Source organism: Salvelinus fontinalis, chromosome 32, assembly GCF_029448725.1.
Source record: "Salvelinus fontinalis isolate EN_2023a chromosome 32, ASM2944872v1, whole genome shotgun sequence".
Classification (NCBI taxonomy): Eukaryota; Metazoa; Chordata; class Actinopteri; order Salmoniformes; family Salmonidae; genus Salvelinus; species Salvelinus fontinalis.
Window position 1 is genome coordinate 30,801,102 of NC_074696.1, and position 22,344 is coordinate 30,823,445.

The window sequence follows — 22,344 nt, forward strand, 5'->3', positions numbered from 1 at the left end:
CCGACAGACAGAGAGGCTAACTGCAGCTTTTCACACATAGACAAGAAGGTACACAGAGTTAATGTGGCGTGTCTCTATCAGGGTGCAGCTGATCTCAATCAGTGGAGAGAACAGGCTGATGCCTTGCTGAACTACATTCTCTGGATGTGTGTGCGTGTGTGTGTGTGTGTGAGGCTTTGGTGTTGTAGAGTTTGTTAAAAATGCAATTACAACTATTTATTTCACAACACTTTTTCACATGCTGACCAGACCGCTCGCACGCATGTTGATTTTGTCCACCCACACCAGACGCGATCAGGACACGCAGGTTGAAATATCAAAACCATCTCTGAACCAACTATATTCATTTGGGGACCGGTCGAAAAGCATTCAACGTTCATGACAATTTAGCTAGCTTGCTGTTGCTAGTGAATTTGTCCTGGGATATAAACATTGTGTTGTTATTCTTCCTGAAATGCACGAAGTCCTCTACTCCGACAATTAATTCACAGATAAAAGGGTAAAAGTTTCTAGTAATCGCTCCTCCTTCAGGCTTCTTCTTCTTTGGACTTTATTTGGCGGTTGGCAACCAACTTTAAGGTGCATTACCACTACCAACTGGACTGGAGTGTGGCCCTCAGTTCATCTTTCAATCACCCACGTGGGTATATGCTCCTAAAAACCAATGAGGAGATGGGAGAGGGAGGACTTGCAGCGTGTCAATCGTCACAAATAGAACCAAGTTCTATTTTAGCGCCTGGCTACGCAGACATGCGCGAGCCCCGTACGGTGCAATGATTGAATAGCATGTATGTGTACATTTATTTTGTAACGCTCGCGCACGTGGTCAGCATGTCACTGACGCCTGATCTAACCCATTACACATAGAGCATCCATACAGGAGGAAGGATGTCATTCTTAATTCCCTTAGGCTGCCCTCCTACTCTCCACTGTAAATATGAAACTGTCCGTTCCATCAGTCGGCTGGTGGAGCTTGTTAAGAACGGAGTAGAGAATGACAGACAGGCAGCTCAGAGTCTCAGTGCAGATTATGCTGTTTGGCAGTTTAGCTGCAGAGGTAATCCCAGAACCGACCAATTACACAATGTGGGAGCATTGCCATAACATAGTCCTGTGTGTGCGTGTGAATTTGTGAGGCAGTATGGATAAGGGGTGATTTGCACATAAATGGAAACTCTCCTGCTGGTTAGACTGAACCTTCTGAATGTTAATGAATGTTTCCCCTACCTGTGTTTGACTATGTACGATGCTATATGGATTCATATTTCCTGAGGCATCTGACTCGTCGTTTTACTGCAACATTGTTTTTAGTCTGACTCACACTCTAGATTTGTACTTAGCTGGCCTACTGGTTCTAGTGCACGTCATGCGTAATATCACTCATATCATAGTTGTCTGCCCACTATTTCTTAATTAGAACAACAACTAAAAGCTATATTGATGGCTTTTTTTGTTGTCAGTTTTTGCTCATATTAAATGTACTTTCTATTGAAAGCCATGATTTCATAATCACGTATCTCATGGATTCTGTATGCAGCTGAAATGCCTTGTTATGTGCACAGATTGGGTCAACCAACTTATTTTCCCACGCTGTAGTTCTACTTCACAGATTATGTTTTGTCTTAGCCTTCACAGTGATGTGTTTGATAAGCTTGTATCCACCTTCCTGCTTGTGTGTGTATGTGTGTTAAGGCTGCCTGTCCAATAGGAACCAGTGATATTTCCCTCTGAGCCACCTGGTGAACTTTCCTATTCCTTCTCATTATGATATTTCTACTCCGTGCTTCTGCATTTGTTACAGTAGTTAGCTACACATCCCAGCCTGCCTGGAAATGCCACAGGAATACATGGGGGGGTGAGCGTGTCTGTGTGTGCCTGTGTGTGTGCGCGTGTGTCTGTGTGTGTACCTGTGTGTGCGTGTCTGCGCGTGTGTGTGTGTGTGTGTCTGTGTGCCTCTGTGTGTGTGTGTGCGCACGTGTCTGTGCGTGCCTGTGTGAGCAGTTGTTGGCATGCGTGCCTATTATGCTCGACGATTCCCAGGAATTACAATGTAATAAAATAAGACCGTTCTGTAATCCGTCGACAGGAAGCAAAGGTGTGAGTTTGACTATCCCCGCTCTGCCTTTCTTCCTGTCTATTTCCACTCTGTCTTTTCCCTGAGGTCTTGCTGTGTGTGGTATGTTGTGTCTGTGTGCAGTGCCTATTTGTGTTTGTTTGGTAGTGTTTGCTTGCGTGTCAGTGTTGCTCTGTAGCTTCTCTCTAGTGTCTCTCTTACCTGCACATGTTTGTGTGACTCACAGGTAGTACAGGAAGAGAATAGTGTGAGAATAGGACACTCCGCTCCATCATATGGGGAGGTTGGTTAGAGAGAGAGGTTCGAGGGTTAGGCCTGGGGAGGAGAACAGGGGAATAGAGAGAAGTCTATAAACCCACTGGTCTTTATGATTGGGGATATCTCACTCATCGGGGATGACATGCTCATTCATTTACCCTCCTGAACCTAGCTCCCTTTTGTCTGATGATTCTAACTGAATTCTTCCGCTGCTTTGTCATTCGCTAGATCCTTCAGTCTGAGACTGCTGTCGTTGAAGTCGTTTCTGGTGACGTCAAATTGAGGAGTGTTGTACAAAACAAAGTCATCGGAGTTTGGATCGTCTCTAACCAATTGGAGTATCAAAGCCAATGACGTGTTTTCAAAACTCCGCTTTATCCACGTGTGTTCTGGCTCTGGTTAGAATGTGTTTTCATTCTAGAAATCGTTGGGGAGGGACTCAAATCCAGACTCACTGTGGAAAAGAAACATTCACGGCATGACGTTTGGCTGGGACATTGAGTTTGGGTAGCTCCCTCTACTCAGCAGGCAGATGGCATCAGGGCCATTTCAAGGCAGAGCTGTGCGTGTGTGTGTGTGCGTGCGTGTCGAACCCCTCAGATACAGCTCTGAGTCCATCCCATGCTGTCTTCAAAACCACCAATGTCTAGGGGTGTGTGGAGCTTAAACCCGATGTCTTGTTCTACCTGTTATTTTTCACTGCTCCTGAGACTGCAATATGGAAGCTGAGAGGATTCAGGTTGAATAGAAACACGAAATGTTAGAAGATCCAGGTTGAATATAAGCACGAAACTCATCCCTAGTGGACCAGTCAAGACGGAGTAAACAGTCTGCAATAGTTTTTAAAAGCCAGTAGAAGAGAGTGGATGGATTGAGGGCTGTCTGAGGTACTATACTATACTGCACCTGTACATAGCCCATCTGTAAATAGCCCATCCAACTACCTCATCCCCATACTGTATTTATTTATTTATCTTGCTCCTTTGCACTTCAGTATCTCTACTTGCACATTCATCTTCTGCACATCTACCATTCCAGAGTTTAATTGCTATATTGTAATTATGGCCTATTTATTGCCTTACCTGCCTTATCCTACCTCATTTGCACACACTGTATATAGACTTGTTCTACTTTTTTTGACTGTATGTTTGTTTATTCCATGTGTAACTGTGTTGTTGTATGTGTCGAACTGCTTTGCTTTATCTTGGCCAGGTCGCAGTTGTAAATGAGAACTTGTTCTCAACTAGCCTACTTGGTTAAATAAAATAAATAAAAAAACTAGGGAGGGAAACTGGGAGGTGGTGAAAGCACAATTGAATTCGTATTCTTATATTTGGGTTTAGACAAGTCTCAAATCAAATTATTCACATGTGCCGAATACAACAGGCCTTACTGACCTTACTGTGAAGTGCTTACTTACAAGCCCCTAACCAACAATGCAGTTGAAAAAATAAGAATAAGAATAAGAAATAAAAGGAACAAGTAATTTAAGAGCAGCAGTAAAATAACAATAGCGAGACTATGTACAGGGGGTACTGGTACAGAGTCAATGTGCGGGGGCGTGGCCCTGATGCCAGTTGCCCTAAGTCGTGAGTTTACCTTGTGACGTTAGACTCTTGAGATCAAATGTGGTGTTCCACAGGATTAATTCCTGGACCTCTATTCTAATTTACATGAATGATCTTTACAAAATAAATGCTGTGTGAAGTGACTTGTTATTTTGGGGCTGGATATAGAGGTTGGAAGGTAGGGCTTAGTGTCTGTTCAGGGGTTTTGACTAGGTGGTATACAGCTCCAACCGGAAGTGACTTTTTCGTAGCAGGTTAGGAGAATTAACGAAGCAGGTTGGGAGAATAAACGAAGCCGGTTGGGAGAATTAACGAAGCCGGTTGGGAGAATTAACGAAGCAGGTTGGGAGAATTAACGAAGCAGGTTGGGAGAATTAACGAAGCAGGTTGGGAGAATTAACGTAGCAGGTTGGGAGAATTAACGTAGCAGGTTGGGAGAATTAACGTAGCAGGTTGGGAGAAGTAATGAAGCAGGTTGGGAGAAGTAACGAAGCAGATTTGGAGAAGTAGCGTAGCAGATTTGGAGAAGTAACGTAGCAGGTTGGGAGAAGTAACGCAGCAGTTTGGGAGAAGTAACGTAGCAGGTTGGGAGAAGTAACGTAGCAGATTGGGAGAAGTAACGTAGCAGATTGGGAGAAGTAACGTAGCAGGTTGGGACAAGTAACGTAGCAGGTTGGGAGAAGTAACGTAGCAGGTTGGGAGAAGTAACGTAGCAGGTTGGGAGAAGTAACGTAGCAGGTTGGGAGAAGTAACGTAGCAGGTTGGGAGAAGTAACGTAGCAGGTTGGGAGAAGTAACGTAGCAGGTTGGGAGAAGTAACGTAGCAGGTTGGGAGAAGTAACGCAGCAGGTTGGGAGAAGTAACGCAGCAGGTTGGGAGAAGTAACGTAGCAGGTTGGAGAAGTAACGTAGCAGATTGAGAGAAGTAACGTAGCAGGTTGGGAGAAGTAACGTAGCAGGTTGGGAGAAGTAACGTAGCAGGTTGGAGAAGTAACGTAGCAGATTGGGAGAAGTAACGCAGCAGGTTGGGAGAAGTAACGTAGCAGGTTGGGAGAAGTAACGTAGCAGGTTGGAGAAGTAACGTAGCAGATTGGGAGAAGTAACGTAGCAGGTTGGGAGAAGTAACGCAGCAGGTTGGGAGAAGTAACGCAGCAGGTTGGGAGAAGTAACGTAGCAGGTTGGGAGAAGTAACGTAGCAGGTTGGGAGAAGTAACGTAGCAGGTTGGGAGAAGTAACGTAGCAGGTTGGGAGAAGTAACGTAGCAGGTTGGGAGAAGTAACGTAGCAGGTTGGGAGAAGTAACGCAGCAGGTTGGGAGAAGTAACGCAGCAGGTTGGGAGAAGTAACGCAGCAGGTTGGGAGAAGTAACGCAGCAGGTTGGGAGAAGTAACGCAGCAGGTTGGGAGAAGTAACGCAGCAGGTTGGGAGAAGTAACGCAGCAGGTTGGGAGAAGTAACGCAGCAGGTTGGGAGAAGTAACGTAGCAGGTTGGGAGAAGTAACGTAGCAGGTTGGGAGAAGTAACGTAGCAGGTTGGGAGAAGTAACGTAGCAGGTTGGGAGAAGTAACGTAGCAGGTTGGGAGAAGTAACGTAGCAGGTTGGGAGAAGTAACGTAGCAGGTTGGGAGAAGTAACGTAGCAGGTTGGGAGAAGTAACGTAGCAGGTTGGGAGAAGTAACGTAGCAGGTTGGGAGAAGTAACGTAGCAGGTTGGGTTTAAAGTACCACTGACTGTAAAATAAATCTGTTCTGAGCAGAGTTCAGACCTTGTCTTCCAACTGTTTTGCAAGTTAGATGTTAAATAAATACAATAAAACATGTCATTGAGTTTTGAGCAAATATAAACCTATGGGAATATAAAGCTAGGAATAGTTCTGTGGTTATAGTGCCAGTAGTTAAATATGGCACTATAACCTCTGAACTATAGTCATTGAACAGGTGGTGCTATAGTCATTGAACAGGTGGTGCTATAGTCATTGAACAGGTGGTGCTATAGTCATTGAACAGGTGGTGCTATAGTCATTGAACAGGTGGTGCTATAGTCATTGAACAGGTGGTGCTATAGTCATTGAACATGTGGTGCTATAGTCATTGAACATGTGGTGCTATAGTCATTGAACAGGTGGTGCTATAGTCATTGAACAGGTGGTGCTATAGTCATTTAACAGGTGGCGCTATAGTCATTTAACCTTGGTGGCGATATAATCATGTAACAGGTGGCACTATAGTCGTTTAACAGGTGGCGCTAGAGTCGTTTAACAGGTGGCGCTAGAGTCGTTTAACAGGTGGCGCTAGAGTCGTTTAACAGGTGGCGCTAGAGTCGTTTAACAGGTGGCGCTAGAGTCGTTTAACAGGTGGCGCTATAGTCGTTTAACAGGTGGCGCTATAGTCGTTTAACAGGTGGCGCTATAGTCGTTTAACAGGTGGCGCTATAGTCGTTTAACAGGTGGCGCTATAGTCATTTAACGGGTGGCACTATAGTCATTTAACCTTGGTGGCGATATAATCACGTAACAGGTGGTGCTATAGTCATTTAACAGGTGGTGCTATAGTCATTTAACAGGTGGTGCTATAGTCATTTAACAGGTGGTGCTATAGTCATTTAACAGGTGGAGCTATAGTCATTTAACAGGTGGTGCTATAGTCATTGAACAGGTGGTGCTATAGTCATTGAACAGGTGGTGCTATAGTCATTGAACAGGTGGTGCTATAGTCATTGAACAGGTGGTGCTATAGTCATTGAACAGGTGGTGCTATAGCCATTTAACCTTGGTGGCGATATAATCATTTAACAGGTGGCGCTATAGTCATTTAACCTTGGTCGCGATATGATCATGTAACAGGTGGCGCTATAGTCATTTAACAGGTGGCGCTATAGTCATTTAACAGGTGGTGCTATAGTCATTGAACAGGTGGTGCTATAGTCATTGAACAGGTGGTCCTATAGTCATTTAACCTTGGTGGCGATATAATCATTTAACAGGAGGGGCTATAGTCATTTAACCTTGGTCGCGATATAATCATGTAACAGGTGGCGCTATAGTCATTTAACAGGTGGCGCTATAGTCATTTAACAGGTGGCGCTATAGTCATTTAACAGGTGGTGCTATAGTCATTTAACAGGTGGTGCTATAGTCATTTAGCAGGTGGTGCCTTAGTCATTGAACAGGTGGTGCTATAGTAATTGAACAGGTGGTGCTATAATCATTGAACAGGTGGCGCTATAGTCATTGAACAGGTGGCGCTATAGTCATTGAACAGGTGGTGCTATAGTCATTGAACAGATGGTGCTATAGTCATTGAACAGGTGGTGCTATTGTTATTGAACAGGTGGTGCTATAGTCATTGAACAGGTGGCGCTATAGTCATTGAACAGGTGGCGCTATAGTCATTTAACAGGTGGCGCTATAGTCATTTAACAGGTGGCGCTATAGTCATTTAACAGGTGGCGCTATAGTCATTTAACAGGTGGCGCTATAGTCATTTAACAGGTGGCGCTATAGTCATTTAACAGGTGGCGCTATAGTCATTTAACAGGTGGCGCTATAGTCATTTAACCTTGGTGGCGCTATAGTCATTGAACAGGTGGCGCTATAGTCATTGAACAGGTGGCGCTATAGTCATTGAACAGGTGGCGCTATAGTCATTGAACAGGTGGTGCTATAGTCATTGAACAGGTGGTCCTATAGTCATTGAACAGGTGGTGCTATAGTCATTGAACAGGTGGTGCTATAGTCATTGAACAGGTGGTGCTATAGTCATTGAACAGGTGGTGCTATAGTCATTGAACAGGTGGTGCTATAGTCATTGAACAGGTGGTGCTATAGTCATTGAACAGGTGGTGCTATAGTCATTGAACAGGTGGTGCTATAGTCATTGAACAGGTGGTGCTATAGTCATTGAACAGGTGGTGCTATAGTCATTGAACAGGTGGTGCTATAGTCATTGAACAGGTGGTGCTATAGTCATTGAACAGGTGGTGCTATAGTCATTGAACAGGTGGTGCTATAGTCATTGAACAGGTGGTGCTATAGTCATTGAACAGGTGGTGCTATAGCCATTGAACAGGTGGTGCTATAGCCATTGAACAGGTGGTCCTATAGTCATTGAACAGGTGGTCCTATAGTCATTTATGATCTAATATTGAAAACCTCCAACTCTGTGCAGATCAGTAGTGGTGTGTGGGTAAAATCATTGGGGAAGCCAAGCCAGGAAAAAAAAAAGACATATTACAATTTTTGTTAATAATAATTGTGTTGTTTGCTCTATAACCTATTTGTTCATACGCCTTGACACCGTGATATATAAGCCTAAGGCTGAGAGAATAAGAAGACACAGTGGCAGAATAAATTCAACCACACCTTGGTTTCATCACAAAACCAGAGAGCAACCTCTGTTCCATGAAGTTATTTGTTGTTGTTCTAGGCTACCTGGTCAAAATGCTTCCTCGCTATCCTAAATTCCTTTTATGGGCAATGATGAGCCAGCTAGCTAGTTAACATTAGTCTTCTATGTCTTTCTACTTCCATCCTCTCAGGCCAGGGGCACAATGTATGAATTTATGGTTGGATCAGAAATGCTGTTATAATCAATGGCCAGTACGGAGAATTAAGTAAAACCACAAATCCAAATACCTACTTCCATCCATTGCTAATTTAGGAAAGGGACAATTCCCTTGACACTTTTTTTACTCGCTAGCTTCCCTTGTGTTCAATGCTACGGGAGGCAACAATGTCATACTCTTTCTGACCAGACAGCCTCAGAAAAATGGCCTAGAGACAGAGGGGCACAGTTGTGCTCACTCAGATGCGTTTTCCCGTGAGATTCATTCAGCCTCTTGCGAATTGAAGGAAAATTATGAAACACAAAAACTAAAGTTTTTTTTTTTTTTTTTTTTTTTCCATTTCTTTTACGTAAGCCTGCCTTCCCTTGGCATCCATGAATACACACCACTGGTGCAGATTAACAAACCTACACCACACAATGCAAGTGATGACAAACCATGCAGCCATAAAGATGAAGATATTAAATATGTTGTATCCCTCTACTTCCATTCATATTGTATTGGCAGAAACTTTACCTTTCCATAAATTGATTAATCCATTCACCACCTCTCTCCTTATCCCCCGCCCCCCCCCCCCCCCCCCCATCTCTCTCAAAGTCCTATGTAAGCATTTTCTTAATGAAAGACAGTGGCCTTCCCTGGCCCGTACTGACAGAGAGAGAGAGATCAGTGTTCTCATCCTCAGACTAGGCTGTAGAGGTGGCTAGCTGCCACAGAAGTAGAGTTACAGTTAAAGAACAGAGTAGAGCAGGGGACGGAGGCTAGGGGCTCTGTGGATCTAATGTAATCCAGGGAGTTGAAGCCGGTTGGCTGCTTGAGAGGGGGTGGACGACAGGGCAGCTGGTTGCTATTTTTTCCCCTCTCCACTCTCCCCCCTACCATCTTTCCCTCCCCTCCTTGGTGAGACCAGCTCTGCCCACACGTTCAGACCCAGCCTACTGATGGAGGTAGTTTCACTGCAGCTTCGATCTGCTGCCTGCTGGCACAACTGTAAAACTCTCCCAGTGTAAAACTCTCCCAGTGTAAAAACATTTGTTTTCAGCGTTTTGTTGTTTACCATTAGGCCTAGCTACAGTAACCCTGAGAGAGTGTACTGCGCCATTCATGGACAAAACCCCCCCACCAAAACATACACAATAAAACAAACAGGGGAACAGGAACTGGTCAGTGCACTTGTTTTGCTATTCCGTTATTCTGATCGCGACCATCGTTGTGTTCCGATCATGACTTAGACTGCTAAGAAATAGTCCTATAGCACAGTTGTCTCTGCGTTAGATATGATCGTTTCTCCAAAGTATTAGAGATCCATTCTGATCAAACAGCGCAGTAGTTCTATGTTCCATATGAAGTATGGATGCCAATGTGAGTCTCGTTTCATTTGCAATAACCCGTCTGCATCAGGAACTAAACTGAACTACAGAATCACAAAAAGGCTTTAACAAGCTACGGAGAAGGTAAATGGAAATCTATGTTTTCTTGAAGAACTGACATTCTCATTATTTTCATAAGGTGTTTGAACAAGTAGGGCTAGCTTATTGTACCTGTTTGTGTTTTTAGTTGACGTCTACAGTGGGACCTGCAAAAGCATGCGCAGGCACGCACGAACACACGCACACGCATACACTGAGGCCCAGTGCAGTGCTGAGTCATCAGCACCTCTTTTGAAGTGTGGCGTCATTGACAGTGGGCTCAGGGAGGTGTGGGATTCTGCTGCTGCTCTCCTGTGGATCAACTCTCATACATCTCATGCAAAGTTTCTTTGCTCCCCTCTACCCCCCATCCGTTGATGATGATGTTTGTGTTTATCTCTCCGTTGACCATCCAGAGAGAAGTGGACGAGGTAATCATATATCATATAAATGTGCTCAGTCTGTGGTCCTGTGTGGATATATTCACAGAGATAAGGTAAATCTCACCATCTCCCTGTGAGTTTGTCTGAGGAAAATACAAACGTGCACACACACACGCACATACGCCCTCCGACTGAGGGGTGGAAAGGGGAGGTGCAACCTTTCATGGCGAATAAAGCATACATTTTAATGAGCATGTGCATACCAGACTTCACACAATGTTCTAAATCACCTTATACTGGGTTACAGCAGCTGCTGGTGTTATTTCCAAAAATCCAATTATATCTCTCTCTATTCTTCCCTATCGCTATTCATGTGATACCGTTGATAACCTTTGCGAACAGTCTGAGGCTATGCCGAACTTAATCATTGTATAGTTCCTCTTGAAAGGCCATTTCTCACAATGAAGTGCTTTCATAGCTGACTAGCAGATAATGGGCAAGTCCCCTGATCTTCTCTCTCTGACAGAGATATTGTATAATGTAACCAGGGTCAGGTCAGTAGAGATCATTGGAATTGGGTGTACTTTAATTGTTGCTGTTTCTATTGTCAAACCCCGCTACTTCTGTAGATTGTATGATTTTGACAGCTTCCCCAGTTGGCATTGGTAAGCTTGGTGAAAGTTTGTAAGCTTTGAATTCATGAGCCAGCTGTTAAGTGCGATGGATTGAGAGAAGGATGGATGGATAGAGAGAGAGAGAGGAGGATAATTACGTTGACGATAATTGAGCAATCAGGTGGCATCATCAGAAGCTCCCCTCCTCTCCTCTGGATGTGTGCCAACAACTGTATTCCTCTAATCTGTTCACCTTAACGCTGTGTTTAATTCACTTTCATCTAACTGCTGTCAGCTTTACGCCAGCCCTGCTGGTGGGACAGACACCTCAGAGGTAGGTTTGGGCGGTATACCGTTTATCAGGGTATTTGGAAATAGCCACGGGATGGTCAATACCATTGAAAATACCGTCAATACCATTGAAAATATTTATTTGACAAATTAGATTTTTTTCTACATTTGAATATTTATAGAGACTTTGACGTTGCCACGAGCAGCACCACAGATATTGAGATGAGCGAGATGCAAGACTTTGCTCTCACAAAGTCACACACAGTATCTGCGTATGTGCACGGGTTCACTTCACACGTCACAGTTGAGCTTCATGCGTCAACACTCTTAGTTGTTGCGGAAATTGACTGTTTACTTTCTGCATCTACCTTTATAAATAGCTGCAGTCAACTTGTGTAATTTAATTCTTCATTTCACCTTTCACATAATACTTAATTATGAAGCGAACCGGTAGTCCCCAGTCACATGGTATTTGTTTACCAGAGCCTTGAGTCTCTCAATGTTGTGCAGCACACACCAGGTGATCTAGTTACATTATGGAAATCACAACTAAATGTTTGCCAGCTAGATGTATTATAACTATTAAGTGAACTGTCTAAAATGTGCTAAATGCTCTGCAGTCGTTAATTTGGTTTGCTAACGTAGTAGCTAGTTATCTACAGTAACTAAGTGGTTAGCTTCTTGCAATCAAGCTCCTCTTGGTAACAGCAGAGAATCCCCTCCTGGATCAACAGCATTGCTGTCTCATAATTGTTTTGTGCGTGCAGAAAACTGAGTAGCAATTTTTAGTTACTTGTATAACTTTATTAGCTGGGATGTCTGCAAATAGTGTATATAAGAGACTATATGAAATGTTTGCATGTGTTTGTTAGCATTTAGGTAGCATTTGCTATGGGATTTAATATGTAGTTGTTAACATTGCTAACTTTCGGATTGAAAATAGCGAACCTTGCGTTCAGTGCCGGTATTACCGAATATCCCGGGATGACACAAGGTCGGTGTAACAGTCTGGACACCGCCCAAGCCTACTCAGAGAAAACGCTAACTGGGTCCTGTTCAAGAGGCAAGCAACGGGTAAAAAACAACTACTAAAACAGCTAAAAACACAAACCTGAAACATAATTTTTGTTTTCTGTTATAAAACTTTGTTTTGTACGAAGAGAGGGAGAGAGAGAGGGGAGAAAGAGGTGGAGAGAGAGGGGAGAAAGAGGTGGAGATGTACCAGAGGTAGTATGTGATGATGTGGTGTCCTATAGGGCGCAGTATGATGACAAGACCCTCTGGTCTCAGTCTAAGGTGTGTGTGGTGTGTGACTCACACAGACTAGAGACTAGAAAGAGCAGGCCTCGTTCCCTCCCAGGCACACAGCTTGTTATGCCTGTCTCCCTGGGCCCACAGAACACTGCATCATCTAGCCCTTTTCTCTTCTTTCACTCCGACTCCCTGTAGAGACTGAGCAGGGGAATCTGCTGTTCTTTTCTTCTCTCTCTTTCCCGCTCTCTTTCTCTCGCCCCTCTTCTGTTTCCACAGGTATGAGTTTGATGAGCCGTGAATGTAATTATGAACCTCTATTAGAAGCTGTTCTCTCTTTCCAGTGTTATTGCTGTGATTGGAACATCACATCGTTATTGTGAAGGGTGCGCAAAATGTGAGTTTGTTAGTGTGTGTAATTTTCTAATTCTAGTGCTGTTTTGTCTTGTGAATGATACCCGGCCCCGTAACAAGCACATCTTACAACTTTCATTTCTATGACTTATCTATGAGTCCACCCGTAGGACTCATAGATAAGTCATAGAAATGAAAGTTGTAAGATGTGCTTGTTACGGGGGTGTAAAGATGAGAGCTAGTTGTTAATGTGGACACTTTATTTCCTGAGAGAGCCAAGCTGCCAGCCATAGAAAGATGGTGATGAGGAGAGTTGGAAGGAGAGTGTATATAGATATAGATATATATATTTTTTTGCGCGTCTGGACTCACACGTAAACGCACACAAACACCCCTTGACACCAGTGTAACCTCACTGTGATCAGCCGTTATAGAGTGGAGTGTCCGAGGCCTTAGTCTCACCCCTCTGGCAGTGACCTGATGATTCAGTGAGCTGTGTGCGTGCGCTCCTGGAACAGCTTATCCAGGAGACAGAGGAGGAGAATAAGGGCCATACATCATCCCCCTGACGACCTGTCTGTCCCTCGCTGCTCCGTCAGCACTTTCTGGGTCGCTCTGCCTCTATAGTCACACTGCAGGCCCCCTTCTGATATTACACTGACCTTCCCTGCCACACAGCATTGTGTGTGTGCCTCACAGCCATTAAACAGGCAGGAAAAGGAAAAGTTCTATGTGGGTCCCTCAAGGGGTCCTGCAAGGATCCATGTTGGGCCCACTTTACTTTTGACTTGCCCTCTGTATGTCTGAATGTAAAAGGCTCTGGTACATACTAGTGCACTCGGCCTAATTAGTGAGGTAGACTGGCATTTCATATGTAATCTGGATGTAATTATCCTCTGTTGGAACTCACAATGCCTCTAAATCCTCCACTGCAGCACAACCCATCAGTGGAAGTGTGAATATTGCCCTGGACGTCTTGTCTTTAAGTTATACATGAGATTCATGGACTATTGCATTGGGGGAACCAAAGCAAACTAGAACCAGGCATCGCACAGTATCTCTGGGATCAAATCTGCCCAAAACACTCCTGGTGAGAGATTCTGCATTGATGAGATCCGCATTGCCATGGAAACACTCTATTTTTATTTATAGTGTAATCATCTACATTCATTTAAATGGGATGTTTTGAGAGAGATTGGACCAGCTCAGACAGACCCAGTGGTGATGGTGAATGTATGCTATTGTTGAAAGTTAGTATAAATTATATATATTCACATATGAACTCAGAGAGCAACACACACACTTTGATAATACTTTATTTGGATCCACAGTGAAACATTGTGAAAGCAAAGGGATTTGGATAGTTTAGGAACCCTGTCTGTGGTTTGGATCTGTGGTTTGGTGTGTGTTTCAGTGTCTGTGTACACTTCAATGTGCCGTGTATCTGAGTGGCTGTGTGTTGAAGTGACGTGTAAGGGTGGGGGAAGCAGTGTGTGTGATGTGTTAGTCAGGAGCTAACTAATCACTGATCTGAGAGCAGCAGGTCCCAACTGGACAACACCAGGGTGATTAGATTTAATGTATCAGCTCTGTTACCTCTGGCTGGCTGGTTCAGCAGAGCTGGCCCTAACCTGATTTCATATTGTCACATCTGCCAGGTGTGTGTGTGTGTGCGTGTGCACATGTTCTTGTGTGCGCAAGTGGGGGGTGGGGAGAGGTGGGGAATGGGAGGAGAGGTGACGGGAGAACAGGAAAACAGGCGAGGGAGGGAGAGTGAGGGGACCTAGAGGGAGGGAGAGTGAGGGAACTAGAGGGAAGGAGAGTGAGGGAACTAGAGGGAGGGAGAGAGAGGGAGGGAGGGAGAGTGAGGGGACCTAGAGGGAGGGAGAGTGAGGGAACTAGAGGGAAGGAGAGTGAGGGAACTAGAGGGAGGGAGGGAGAGTGAGGGAACTAGAGGGAGGGAGAGTGAGGGGACCTAGAGGGAGGGAGAGTGAGGGGACCTAGAGGGAGGGAGAGTGAGGGGACCTAGAGGGAGGGAGAGTGAGGGGACCTAGAGGGAGGAAGAGTGAGGGGACCTAGAGGGAGGGAGAGTGAGGGGACCTAGAGGGAGGGAGAGTGAGGGGACCTAGAGGGAGGGCGAGTGAGGGGACCTAGAGGGAGGGCGAGTGAGGGGACCTAGAGGGAGGGCGAGTGAGTGACCTAGAGGGAGGGAGAGTGAGGGAACTAGAGGGAGGGAGAGTGAGGGAACTAGAGGGAGGGAGAGTGAGGGGACCTAGAGGGAGGGAGAGTGAGTGAACTTGAGGGAGGGAGAGTGAGTGAACTTGAGGGAGGGAGAGTGAGTGAACTTGAGGGAGGGAGAGTGAGGGAACTAGAGGGAGGGAGAGTGAGGGGAACTAGAGGGAGGGAGAGTGAGGGGAACTAGAGGGAGGGAGAGTGAGGGGAACTAGAGGGAGGGAGAGTGAGGGGAACTAGAGGGAGGGAGAGTGAGGGGAACTAGAGGGAGGGAGAGTGAGGGGAACTAGAGGGAGGGAGAGTGAGGGGAACTAGAGGGAGGGAGAGTGAGGGGAACTAGAGGGAGGGAGAGTGAGGGGAACTAGAGGGAGGGAGAGTGAGGGGAACTAGAGGGAGGGAGAGTGAGGGGAACTAGAGGGAGGGAGAGTGAGGGGAACTAGAGGGAGGGAGCGTGAGGGGAACTAGAGGGAGGGAGCGTGAGGGGAACTAGAGGGAGGGAGCGTGAGGGGAACTAGAGGGAGGGAGCGTGAGGGGATCTAGAGGGATGGAGCGTGAGGGGATCTAGAGGGATGGAGCGTGAGGGGATCTAGAGGGATGGAGCGTGAGGGGATCTAGAGGGATGGAGAGTGAGGGGATCTAGAGGGATGGAGAGTGAGGGGATCTAGAGGGATGGAGAGTGAGGGGATCTAGAGGGATGGAGAGTGAGGGAACTAGAGGGAGGGAGAGTGAGGGAACTAGAGGGAGGGAGAGTGAGGGGACCTAGAGGGAGGGAGAGTGAGGGGACCTAGAGGGAGGGAGAGTGAGGGGACCTAGAGGGAGGGAGAGTGAGGGGACCTAGAGGGAGGGAGAGTGAGGGGACCTAGAGGGAGGGAGAGTGAGGGGACCTAGAGGGAGGGAGAGTGAGGGGACCTAGAGGGAGGGAGAGTGAGGGGACCTAGAGGGAGGGCGAGTGAGGGGACCTAGAGGGAGGGCGAGTGAGTGACCTAGAGGGAGGGCGAGTGAGTGACCTAGAGGGAGGGAGAGGGAGGGAACTAGAGGGAGGGAGAGTGAGGGAACTAGAGGGAGGGAGAGTGAGGGAACTAGAGGGAGGGAGAGTGAGGGGACCTAGAGGGAGGGAGAGTGAGGGGACCTAGAGGGAGGGAGATTGAGGGGAACTAGAGGGAGGGAGAGTGAGGGGAACTAGAGGGAGGGAGAGTGAGGGGAACTAGAGGGAGGGAGAGTGAGGGGAACTAGAGGGAGGGAGCGTGAGGGGAACTAGAGGGAGGGAGCGTGAGGGGAACTAGAGGGAGGGAGCGTGAGGGGAACTAGAGGGAGGGAGCGTGAGGGGATCTAGAGGGATGGAGAGTGAGGGGATCTAGAGGGATGGAGTGTGAGGGGATCTAGAGGGATGGAGAGTGAGGGGATCTAGAGGGATGGAGAGTGAGGGGATCTAGAGGGATGGAGAGTGAGGGGATCTAGAGGGATGGAGAGTGAGGGGATCTAGAGGGATGGAGAGTGAGGGGAACTAGAGGGATGGAGGGAGAGTGAGGGGAACTAGAGGGAGGGAGAGTGAGGGGAACTAGAGGGAGGGAGCGTGAGGGGAACTAGAGGGAGGGAGAGTGAGGGGAACTAGAGGGAGGGAGAGAGGGGATCTAGAGGGATGGAGAGTGAGGGGATCTAGAGGGATGGAGAGTGAGGGGATCTAGAGGGATGGAGAGTGAGGGAACTAGAGGGATGGAGAGAGGGGAACTAGAGGGAGGGAGAGTGAGGGGATCTAGAGGGATGGAGAGTGAGGGGATCTAGAGGGAGGGATGGAGAGTGAGGGGATCTAGAGGGAGGGAGGGAGAGTGAGGGGAACTAGAGGGAGGGAGAGTGAGTGAGGGGAGCTAGAGTGAGGGGAAATTAAAAGGGACAGTTAATGGGAAGATGGTCTCGCTGAGTCAGGTAACGGGGCTAGGGAGGGGTGAAGGGGGTAAGGCGTGGCCAAGCCGAGCTGCTACTGTAGCCCTGCAGGAGTGTATATCATTACCATCCAACCACATACTGCTGATGGAGGCACCTCTTTCCAGAACAAATTTGCCAATTCTTTAAGAATGTAGCTTTTTTTTATTGTTAGAGTGAGGAGGGTGTAGAGGGAGAGAGAGAGAGAGGGGACTAAGTGTAGAGATTGAGTGTACTGCCTGCCTGGATGTCTGGCAGGGACGTTCTCAACCAATTTCATCCTGTCCATAATGTCTGTGGCCAGCCTTAATCTGCTCAAATAATAATTTTACCTTTAGTTCATAATGCATGCTAAATGAAATTGCAAATAGAAAGCGTTTCTTTCCCTCCTATCCCCATAGCCATATAAAAGGCTATTCAGAGTATTCATTTGTATTGCATCCCAATCAGGCTGCATTGCCCCCTCCTGCTAAAACTGTATATTTTTGAATTCCTGCTTTCTCCCACTTCTGCAGTGGTCCCCTCCCTAGCAACAGTGTGCTCTTCTCTGTCTCTCTCTCTCTCGGGCTCTCTCTCTCTCTCTCTCTCTCTCTCTCTCTCTCTCTCTCTCTCTCTCTCTCTCTCTCTCTGTCTCTCTCTTTTGGTCTCTCTCTCTGTCTCTCTCTATCTGTCTCTCTCTCTCTCTGTCTCTGTGTGTGTCAATTTCCCTTCGTCTTCTCTCACTGACACTGCAGCAGCTGTGGAAGGATTAGTAACATTCTATTGTTAGGAAATTATGGTAGAAGAAGGACCGGGAGAACAACGTACCCTCTTGGGATTCTGAATGATAAATACATCGCCAGTTGCCGCATTACAAACTCATGCACGCACACACTTTGCAGGGTTAGATCCTGTGTATGAAATACCTGAGAAATAAGAGGAAGGACACAAAATATGCTCAAAGTATGACGCAGTCCGGTAACAAAACGTCATGTGAAATGAATTCTCTTGTCATTAAGGAACCCTCCTGTGTCTTCCAGCTTGGGTTACTGTGTGTAGTTGTGTTAACAAGGCCCCTGGCCCCCAGGTTTACAGTATTGTACTGCTGGTCTCAACAAGGACCTCAGGGATGAGGATGAAGAGGAAGGCTTGTCTTCGGACATGCTGGCTTTGCACTCTCTCCCTTTATTTCCTCCTTCCCTCATTTTCTCCTTTCCTTGCTCCCTGACTCATCCGACCCCAGAGTTCTCAAACTCTCTCGCTCTCTGTTAATCTCTCTCTCTCTCCCTCTCCCTCTGTTAATCTCTCTCACTATCTCTCTCTCTCGCTCCCTCTGTTAATCTCTCTCACTATCTCTCTTGCTCTCTATCTCTCGCTCTCTCGCTCTCGTTGTTAATCTCACTCTGTTCCTCTCTCTCGCTCTTGCGCTCTCGCTGTTAATCTCACTCTGCCCCCCCACCCCTCTCTCTCTCTCTCTCTCTCTCTCTCTCTCTCTCTCTCTCTCTCTCTCTCTCTCTCTCTCTCTCTCTCTCTCTCTCTCTCTCTCTCTCTCTCTCTCTCTCTCTCTCTCTCTCTCTCTCTCTCTCTCTCTCTCTCTCTCTCTCTCTCTCTAGTCCTCGTTTTCTCTCTCCTTCTGTCTTTTCTTGAGTCCTCTATGCCCTCAGGCTCCCTGAGGACTCTATTTCAATCACACTGGGCTAAAAATAGATCCCGTCTGTAATGAAGCGATCGTGAGAGGAATAGAGTGGGACAATGAAAACACTGAGGCTCAGGGACCTCTGGCTAGCCTGAACTGAGTGGATGGATTCCGACAAAAACACAATGCATTCTCCCAGTCAGAGCCACAGTCAGTTTGCATATGCAAAGCTCAGATTCTCTGTAAAGCTATGGAATATGTCTCCATCTACCATTGGCTCGGCTACTCTCCTGTTAGTAATAAAGAGTTACCGAGAGAATTTTTTTTTTCTCAATGACTAGTGCCTCAATGAAACTGCTTTAAATGGATAATGTGATACAGCCTGACTGATGAAATATGTTCTCTTGAAATTGATTTAATGTCTGTAGTCTATAATCCAACTAGTTATCTGAATGATAATTGATGTACTAAGTGCTCATTAAGCACAAACCTTTCAATGTTCATGTGTCTCTATGGCAAAGTCCCTGAGAGATAGCAGGCAGACAAAGCCACGCATTCACAGTGCACTCAACATAACAATAAAGGTGCCAGTCAGTCACTCTCCCCCTTTCCTCCTCACAGCAGTAGTGTGCTACAGTGTAAGAGCAGCAGTATAAAACTAGAAAAATAGGTTTCATTCACATTCCTTTTCAAAGGTCTCTTTAAGTCCACACTTTGAAGCCACAGAGGACGGACGAAAATACAGACAGAAAGCGATCGCTGATTAGAGGAGTTCACTTGCTTCTCAACTGCATTATTGCAGACAGTTCAGACACTGGGAAACTTAGAGAGAGAATATCACATCACTACCCAGCGACGACTCCTCCAGGGTGTCTCCTGGCTGTCAGCTGGCTCAAGATCCACTCCATTAGAGAGACTCTGAGACCAGGTTTGTGACTGACTTTAGAACGAGAGATATCTGCTCTTGATATCACGTTTATGTGGTTATCGACTGGAAACCAAGTCAGTTGTTGTGCTAAGGCAGAATGCCAGGTAAAAAAACACAGAGAGAAAAGAAACAAGCACCTTGTCTGAGCTTTCTTAACGGCAAGGTTATGTACTCTACATGTTAGTCTTTTAACAACAAGGAGAAGAAGGCTGTGAAGAGGAGATCCTTGTTCTACCCAATACGCATGCTTAGGGACTCTCCCAGAGTTGTCACAGGTCTGATGTTGTGTTGTAACTTGCTACAGTACTTGGCAGCGTCCCCTCCAGATCGCTGATGTCTCGCTGCCTTTATGTTGTTGGAAGTAATTACACATCTGTCCTGGACATCTTCATATTCCCCTGTGCATTGTGACACGGCCATATCTGAACCACACTGTGCTCCACACGCGACCCTGGCTGCCAGCCAGGCGGCATCGTTTAGGCTGCTCAGAGTCACCTGTTACTGGGAGAAACCATGGGGCTGTTGCTGGTTTTAGGCTCACAAAGATGCTCTTTGGAAAGTATCTTTCTCGCGACAGAGAGGAACAGAGAAACACATAAGGGGTGGAGACGTGGCAGCAGAAAGCAGCAGGTGCTTGAGACAGCCCAAGTGGGGCTAAACATTGTGGTCGTAGTCTTCGCTGTGTTTAGATACCGGTAATAACTCCAAATGACAACTATAATTGTACTGCATGATTTACACAATCTCACCAGAGGGACTCGGTAAAAGGCATTAGTGTAGAATTACATTATCTCTAGAGGAAGGAGAGAGGGCCAATTTGAAATGAGCAAATTGCAAAGAAGGTTGCTACTGTTATAACGGTAATTATGTTTTGTATCCCTTTCCCATAGCTCTTTTTTATTTGTCTTCTTGCCCTAGAAAGAATCTAGCTCCTCCAATATTACTTCCTGAATACCTTTTATACTCTGGGCCTCTTTCTTTCTCTCCATCTCTTTTTCAGTGCCTTTCATTTTATATTTATTCATGTGGTATGACTTTTTTTGTTTTCAAAATAGATGTTCCCTGTCAGTGGCGCAGGTGGTTAGTCACAGGCAGGGCAGATAGGTAGAAACAGGGCCTCATCATACTGTACTTCTGAGCAGAACCAGAAGCCCAGAAGAAACCTGTCTGCCTAATAGTCCTTAACAGCCTCAGGTCCACATTGGCCGAGTAGACATGAGATGAGGCGAGCCACATTCTGAAGCAGCAGTCAGTCCTTAGAATCCTCAGTGCTAAGTGAGAGTCCCTCCCACACCTATGGCTGGCTAGCAGCCAATCAATGGACTGCCCCAGGCAGGGTTCCTTCCTGCTATAGGATAGCCTGTGCGGAGTCGCCAGAAAATGCTAACATCTGCTCTTCAGTGATTCTGTATGTTCATCCTAACTTCTGTCTTTCTATGCCTGCTACGTTGGGTTAGCTATAGGACAGCAGAGACTCAGGCCCACAATAATGGAATACAGATCGGGTGTTGGAGAGAGAGTTGTCTACTCTCCTGGTATAATGGGAAGAGAATAGCGCCAGATGTAATGAGGCAGAGTAGTGCTGCTTGCCTAAGATTTGCTTTTAGTTTCTACTCATTTCTGTACAGTTGACACAGTAAGACGAGGGTTGAATTCCGGATTCTCTGCTCATTCCTTCCTCATTCCGGTTATCTTTTCACCAGGATTTCTGGAAACCCTGGGAACTTGGGGAAAGTTACTGTCATTTTGCAACTCTAAGTAAGACAGTATGCTGGATCATGTCCATCAGAGGTCAGTGTAGTCGCTGTGGTTCACTGGTTGTGTGTCCATCTGCATGCTGTCTCCGAAAGACTCCTTCTCTACAGCCATACCAGCTATTTGTGGCCCTGTGACAGCTTGACATTCTCACACCTCTGTTAGACTCATGAGGAGTATAGGATGATTCACCAGGAGACCATCTGACAAGGGAAGAAAGTTTTCTACCACGTCTATGAGCAGCACTGTAGTGACTTTTGAATTATCAAAGAAGTGCAAGGAAGCCTTGGACAATCTCTGTATGGTGTAAGACAGGCATTGGGTGGATAGTCCATAAAGGATTACAATAAACTGCTCAGCAACAGCCCTGGTGTAATGGGACCGAAAATAGCTCAAAACAGTAACAATGGGTCGGCGAGAATTGTGTCAAGGCGAAACATGGGAGCATAGACAGCTTGCATAGCAACTTAACCTGAACTGGTCTCCTCGACCTCAATCCCCTCAACCAATCAGAAGAACTATCTGGACCAGGACCAAACTGTCCCGTTCACAAATGGTCCGGACATTTCTGTCCCTAAGAGCTTTACCGTTGCGGTGAGTCTGCATGCTGCCTCTCATTGAAGGGTCAGTTAGGGTCGGACTCTGATGTGGACATCATTATGCAGGAAGGGAAGCAGACTTGTAGGAAGTGGCTGAGAGACATTCCTGTCTGCAGGTTTACTATCACAGGGGAGTTTAATCATTCAGGGGAGAGCGGGCCAAAATGGATGGTGAAGTTAAAGATCGCTCCAGTTGCAGCATTAGGAAAGAAGACAGTCCAGACCAGCCTTTCTTACATATAACTCCTCTCCTCCCAGCGAGCGACAATAAAGAAGGAACAATCTCCACTCATAGCTGAAGTTGAGATGAAGACATCTCCAATTGATGACATAAGCAGCTTCTTCTCCGAGTACTTAGAGATGTGCTGAGTCTGGTTTAAAACGAACAAACAAAAAGGTCCTAAATGTTAATTAATGCAGGGGACTTTTACTGCTTCCAGTACAGGCCGTTCTATAAGCCGATCTGCTCCATGAAGAAAATTGATATGCAAAGACAAAAGGCATTACAGGGATGTAGCACTTTGTGCCCTCCCCT

General features: G+C 46.2%; 1 protein-coding gene across 5 annotated transcripts in view; it reads left to right on the top strand.

Moving 5' to 3' along the window:
• Positions 1-22,344, top strand: part of LOC129831073 (trafficking protein particle complex subunit 9-like) — a 364,192-nt gene that overhangs the window by 160,486 nt on the left and 181,362 nt on the right. The gene's annotated exons all lie outside the window — the stretch shown is intronic.